The sequence below is a fragment of the Coenobita brevimanus genome, chromosome 93 (genome assembly GCF_032717465.1).
Source record: "Coenobita brevimanus isolate Jiangsu-jjx chromosome 93, ASM3271746v2, whole genome shotgun sequence".
NCBI classification, from domain to species: Eukaryota; Metazoa; Arthropoda; class Malacostraca; order Decapoda; family Coenobitidae; genus Coenobita; species Coenobita brevimanus.
In genome coordinates this window covers 20,042,874-20,050,555 of record NC_137046.1, presented here as the reverse complement: position 1 = coordinate 20,050,555, position 7,682 = coordinate 20,042,874, and the positions used below count along the sequence as shown (strand labels likewise).

The window sequence follows — 7,682 nt, the reverse complement described above, 5'->3', positions numbered from 1 at the left end:
CACAAACTTCAACTTACAGCAGTTCTAATCCAACTGTTACACATTTTTCAGTGAACAGAGGACACTTGCAATCTGGTGTATGGATATTTTTTTTAAGTTGTTTCTCCTTCCGCTGATCATTTTCTAAAAAAAAAAAAAAAAAAAAAAAAAAAAATCAGTGAAATGCTGATTATGAGGGGACTTTGCTAAGTTCTTTAGGAAGTGCTTGTGGGTATGTGCAAATGAGCATTTAGCAGTACAACAACTGGCTGATATATTTAGCATGTTCTTCTCCTATTAGGAGTGCAGTATAAAGTTTCAGGTATTCATCATGATGTAAATTACATTTTTTCCCTCGGGAAGTGTGAGTGGGCTTTCATATTTTGGTGTGTGTGTGTGTGTGTGTGTGTGTGTGTGTGTGTGTGTGTGTGTGTGTGTGTGTGTGTGTGTGTGTGTGTGTGTGTGTGTGTGTGTGAACAAAATAGGTAATGAAATTTTAATGTGATTTGAACCAAACTCGATGGATGAGGGTAGCATCAGTGAAGGAAAGATGACATGGAGATTTCAAGAACAATAGATGAAAGGTCAAGGGTACGTGGCAAAGCAAATTGTAGCAGATTTTATTCGAGTTAGACCAGGTCTATGATGGGGCTCAGGATAATGCGAGAATATAGGAATTTGATTTTTAAAAGTCTTAAATGTCAAAGTAACAGGGAAAGGTCACCTTAAGTTTTGATCTAATTTAAACCAAAAATATGGAGGAGGATTCAGGGTAAAACAAAGATGAGGGGCTTGAACTTTAAAAAAAGAGCCATAAAGTGTCATGGTTACAGGACAAAGACAGAGATTTACCCCATTCAAACAGTTTTTATTGAACTCTTGACCAAACTTTGGGAAATGACTGAAATTCAGCCTAGGAATAAGAGATTTAATTTTGAGAACATCAGGTCAAAGTTCAAAGTCACATAACAAGCTAACCTCAAATAGTTTTCACCAGATTAAGGCTTATGTTGGCGGAGTGGTTGATTCAGGCAAGGGCGAAGTTGTTTGATCCTAAGAGCAATCAGCCGCAAGATGGGTCAAAGGGCAAATTAAAGAACTAGGTCCTAGACCAGCTGATGGGGCCGGGCGTTGCACTCTCTGATAGGTCCTTTCTGTTTTGTTTGGGTTAACATTAGTGGTCATTCTTCCGGTAATGAGGACATGATTAATAAAGGAAATAGACAGAAAAATACTTTGCTTTGGAGAGGAATGCTATTCTGTGTGAAACAATTAAGTAACGTGAGATTCCAGATTAGATGTAACGCTTGCTATCATCACTCCCATTCCTCCACACATCCTAATAATTTTTTCTCTCTGAACTCGTTATATTCCTCAGATTCACAAATTCCCGTGACTTATTCTTCAGTAATTTCGTCAGATATTTCACCACCGTGCTGTTACAGTGAACAGTTTGTCGTATACCTGACATATACATCAAGCAGGCATAGTCCTTACGCAACTGATATCTCACACCATTCTGGTAGCACTCACCTCGATGATACATTACACAAGCACATCAGACACGTAAATTCCCTACACAACCGATACGCCACACTCACCCGGCTTCACACGCCTTAAATTCTTTTTACGACACACATATCGTAGTTGGATCTCATGGTACTGTATACTTACTCGGACCACTTCCACCTTGCCTTTGTGTTCTTACATTCCTCCTCGCCTCACATGCGGGTTTAGGAATGGGAAGCAGTATTGTGGGACAGGAGTGTAAAATCCGGAGATACTTGGTAAGAAGTAAGTCAAAACATTCAATGGCAGCAGTAATATAAGAGTGGAAGACACCAAATGTAATACTCTGCCACAAAAGACTGGTGGAGCCAAAAAAGAGGCCAGTATGTGAAATATTGTCTGTGACGGTACAGGCACATATACTTGAAGGGGTTAGGGGTAACTGGCAGAAACCTGAAAAAGGTGATTATCTACTATTAGGGAGGAAATACAATTAATGTAATGGATATAAAGATAATTAACTTGGGGCACAAACTGAAATTTTCCCTATGAATAGTTTCAGAATATTGGGATAAATCACATCGGGAAAAGGTGGAGAAAATAATTACAAAAATATCATGGATGGGCAGACACAGGAATAAAGGAAGAAACATGGGAATTCTGATAAAAAGGTTAGGAATAATGCTTGAGGAAAAAGTTACCGAAAATATGAGTAACAAATAGAAGCTAAAGAAAAATAGAACTTGTATGGACAGAAACCAATAATGGAATAAAAAAAAAATGGAGACTGAATATGAAAAAATAAAAACTTGGAATATTTGGGAGGAAGAGTACCAAAAAATAAAAGGCGATGAAGTTAGAAGTAACACTGACAGAAATGAAAACAAACGTCCGTGGCGGAAATTGGAAAGCCGTTGGATTCGACTCCAAAGCTAGGGATATTAGAAGATGGCAAAAGTTTGTGTCACAGTGACTGGGGTCTAAGTATTGATGGTTGAAATATTAACCATTGCAATACTTCTTACTGCAATATCAAAAAAGAATATTAGTAATTGCATGTAAGTAAAAGACTGTTGGTGTGCATAGCAGGGCTATTTGTAATTGGATTATTAATGTGAATAATAATTGGAGAACTAATGATTGGAATAACTTATGCCTTTAATTCTACATACTTCAACCAAATATTATCTAGCTTGAATGTAAATTTATCTTTCTACCAGTTTTATAGATAGACAGATATAGACATAGATGGATACACATACAAATATGCACGGTGTCGCAGGAAGAAAGGACATAATTTTGGAAAATGAAACGGCCATACCACGTTGAGTACACCGCTTCCCATCCGATCAGCAAAGTTAAGCAACGTTGGGTCTGGTTAGTACTTGGATGGGTGACCGCCTGGGAACACCAGATGCTGTTGGCATCCCTACGTCAAGTGGGGTTGGTGGAGGAATAGTGCCCCTCCCTGTAAAACAATTAACTCTAAGCCCTTGGCCACCCCGTTTGGGATACATGGCGTCTGGCAATGAATGAATGAATAGACGTGATAAGTAGAAAAAAAAGTATTGTAACATGGGTTCAAATGTGAACTGCTACAGAGCTTTTTTTACATTATAGATTTGTAGGTGAAAGAGAGCTTTCCTTACAAATCACCCATAATGTCATCAACAACTGTAGCTCATTAACACTTCAGATTTGGGTTCATGTTATGACGGCTGTAGTTACCTAGCCCGTCGACTCCCGTTGACGTATATATATATACTTTCACATGTTTTGTCACTGTGACTCCCGTTGACATATATAAACGCGCAGCAATTGCAAGGTCCCTAATTTGCACAATTTCCATATTTCGCAATTGATTTTTGGTATGGATACATGGGACACATTCCTCTACAAGATGCCAGGCAGGGTCAATGCCTTACCCCTCATGACCTCCCCCCTCCACACGCCATTGTCTCAGCAATTCACTTGTTACCAGTGACCTGGCCAGTAAGGACATGTCGTGCCATGGTACGAAATTCAAGGCCAGAGTGATTCCCCAATCGATGACAATGTGGAAGACAAAATTTACGTAGCATTAGATAAAGAAACAGTCAGAAATGATGATCAGGTAATGTCGCCCAAAAAGGTCAGGTATGTTGATGTGTTTGGTGAGTGAAACAATGCTTATACTGCCTATATTACTGTGTGAAAACCAATATACTCTCGTACTACATATAAATTCGTACCAAATAAATAAATAAATACCGTTTATGAGTGCTGTGAAATAGTTACCCTCCCATAAAACTCGTTTTCTTTGGAGCCAGCCTGATAGAAAACACAGTAAGGTAAGGGGTACTGCTACCTATGTTCAGTATGTTAAACTTCAGGTGAGAGATTTCTTTTTGATTTTTCGATGTTTCTCACCAAAAGCAGAGGTTTGTACCAAAAATTTTTTATCCAAAATTGGTTAGGATTGTAGGGGGTCAGTGGTGGAAAATCGGTCGGGACGGGGCAGCCTAGAATTCCTTTGTCTAACTCTTGATATATATATATATATATATATATATATATATACACTGTATATATATATATAGATAGATAGATAGATATTATAATATAAAATCTATTTGAGTCCAGTATCCTTGATATAGGATGGGACTGGGAATTTTTGAAAGTTAATAAAGTTGGGAACCCTACGAGCTTCACAACTACGAGCTGGTAGGTGAAGAGCAGTACGCTTAGTACCCTGCTGGCACAATCGCTCACCCAGGAACTCTGGGAGCCAGTGGGTTAATGACTGGCAAATCTATTGGTTTCTTTAACCCATTTGAGCCCAGTGTCCTCAAAATTGGACAGGACTGGGAATTTTCAAAAGTTAATAAAGCAGGGACTCCTGATTAAGGACCTACAAGCTTCGCGACTATGAGCCGATAGAAGGAGGGTGGTACGCTTAGTACCCTGCCAGCTCAATCCTTCGGCCAGGAACTCTGGAAGCTAGTGGGATATATATATATATATATATATATATATATATATATATATATATATATATATATATATATATATATACATATATATATATATATATATATATATATATACATATATATATATATATATATATATATATATATATATATATATATATATATATATATATTGCCAGACGCCTCAATCCCGTTTGGGGTGGCCACAAACAAATCGCCTCCACGTCGCCCTGTCCCCTGCCATTTCACTGCCCTGCTCCCAACTCACCCCCCCCTCTCTCATATACCTCTCCACCCCATCCTGCCATCTCATCCTCAGCCTCCCCCTCCCTCTTCCCCCCTCCACCTCACTCACGTACACTCTCTTCATCGGTCTTTCACCCTTCATCCTCTCCACATGGCCAAACCACCTCAGTGTGTTCCTCATAACACTTCCTATCACATCCACATCCACACCACAACGCTCCTTTATATCTTCATTCGTCATCCTGTCTCTCCATGTGACTCCACAGGCTCCTCTTAAATAACTCATTTCCACTGCTTTCACTCTTGACTTGTGTCCTTCCAACAACGTCCAGGCGTCACTTCCATACGTTAGAGTTGGTATCACAATATTGTCATGTAGTAACTTTTTCACTTCCATGCTCACTTCCCTGTTTCTTATCACTGCTTTCAAAGAACCAGCAACCTTTCTTCCCTGCTGTACGCTTTCAAGCACTTCACCCTCCAAACCTCCATCCTTACTCATCACACTACCCAAGTACTTAAACGTACTCACATTTTCCAGTTCTTCACCATCCAACCTCGCTGTACATTCACTGACTTCACCTCTCTCAAAACCCATCACTTTACTCTTCCCTACATTCACCTTTAGATTCCGTTTCTTACACACTCTCCCAAACTCATCCACCAAGCCTTGCAGCTCCCCTTCATCTTCACTCAACAACACAGTATCATCTGCAAACAACAGTACAGAGAGTTTCCAAACACTATCCTCTCTCACCAGGGCCACTCCAACATCCACTACCCTACCTTGTACCTCTTTTATTACCCCATCCATGTACAGATTGAACAACCATGGAGACATGACACATCCCTGTTTCAACCCAACCTTCAAAGAGAAAAATTCACTTAGTTCACCATCCACACGCACTGCAGACTTAGCACCATCATACATACTCCTCACAGGATTCAACAACTTCCCATCTACTCCATATATTCATAATACTTTATATATATATATATATATATATATATATATATATATATATATATATATATATATATATATATATATATATATATATATATATATCCCATTGGAGCCCAGTGCCCGGAATATTGGACAGAACTGGGATTTTTCAAATCTTCACAAAGTAGGGAACCCCCGGGTAGGGACCTATGAGCTTCATGACTATTAGCCGATAGGCGGACGGTGGTACACTTAGTTCCCACCCAGTGCCATGCCTCGCCCAGCACCCCTGGGATCCAATGGGATATATATATATATATATATATATATATATATGTGTGTGTGTGTGTGTGTGTGTGTGTGTGTGTGTGTGTGTATGAGGTGCTGCCCAAAATGTCCAGTAATTTGAATATTGTAGGAAAATAATACCTTACCTCCTAGTTCTCACTGTCACCTTCGAAGTGTCCCTTTGGGCAAGTATACAGTGGTTCCAGCGTTTTTTCCACGAATCCATGCATACCTGGAGGGCTTCAGGTGTGATGGTCTTGAGCATCTCCTGCAATTCTGTCTGGATCTTCTCAATTGATTCAAATCGACGCCCTTTAAGTCGTAATTGCGGGTCGGGAAACAGGAAAAAGTCGCAGGGTGCAAGATTAGGCGAATAGGATGGGTGGGGAATGGCTACCATGTTAGTGGAAGCCAGGAACTGCCAGACAACAATTGATGAGTGGGCGGGGGCATTGTCATGATGTAGGACCCAGTCCTTGTTCTACCACTGTTCTGGATGTTTGCAGCAGATGTTCTCCCTCAGACGCTGCAAAACTTCACAGTAAAACTTGCTGCTGACAGATTGACTGGATGGGATGAATTCCTTGTGAACAATCCCTTGGATATCGAAGAAAACGATCAACATCAACGTGACATTGCTGAGAACTCGACACGCTTTTTTCGGCCTCAGTGAACTGGGAGACTTCCATTGCGATGACTGCTGCTTTGTCTCCAGGTCATAACTGTAAACTTATGATTCATCACCAGTTATGACCTTGGAGATGAAGGTGGCATCATCTCTGACCTGATTCTTGAGCTCCCTGCAAAATGCAATGCAACGTGCTTTCTGCTTGTCACTCAGCAGTCTTGGCACAAATTTTGCAGTGATGCATTTCATGCACAACACGTCCGACAAAATGCGTTTACGCTTCCGTACGACAGTCCAATGATATCACAAACATCATGGATATTTCGTCTACAATCTGCAAGGGTAGCCTGACAAACATTTCCAACGTTTTCTGGTGTTGTTGCTGTGGACGGTCGTCCAGAACAGTTATCGTCTTCAACGGATGCTCGTCCTTCCTTGGACCACTTGAATCAGAAGAAAGTTCTACTTTGGGACATGGCATTGTCATCAAAGGCTTGCTGAAGCAACCAGTGAATTTCTTCAGCCATCTTGTTGATCTTGAAGCAGAACTTGTTGCAGGTTCTTTGTTCTGTGAGGTCCCCCATTGCAAAACCGCAAAACCACCTACACACCACATTACAATAGTAAGCATAGCTCAACAACACGTCCGTTCACAGACACGGCCGGGGCCACACTGATGCACAAGGGGTACTGCTGACTTCTCCAAGCAGCAAAAGGCAAAACTGCAAACGGTTGGCTCCCTCTCTTCAAATTACTGGAACTTTTTGGTAGCACCCCATATATATATATATATATATATATATATATATATATATATATATATATATATATATATATATATATATATATATGGAGAGGACACTCGTCAGTATCTGCTCTTACTGTATTTCATATATTGTTATTTAATACATTACAATACATTATCATGAAAGAATAAATTATTATACAAAAACAAAATGTATACACAGTATATATATATATATATATATATATATATATATATATATATATATATATATATATATATATATATATATATATATATACAGTATACCCATGTGTGGTGTGGTGTGGTGAGGATCTGTCCCTTCTCCCCTTTGGGGCTAAGATGCGA

At 39.7% G+C, this 7,682-nt stretch overlaps 1 non-coding gene across 1 annotated transcript; it reads left to right on the top strand.

The window, feature by feature from the left end:
- Positions 1-2,795: 2,795 nt before the first annotated feature.
- On the top strand, positions 2,796-2,914 carry LOC145412712 (5S ribosomal RNA). The gene has a single exon (XR_013899623.1). It is a non-coding gene; the product is annotated as a 5S ribosomal RNA (ribosomal RNA).
- The last annotated feature ends 4,768 nt before the right edge of the window (positions 2,915-7,682 follow it).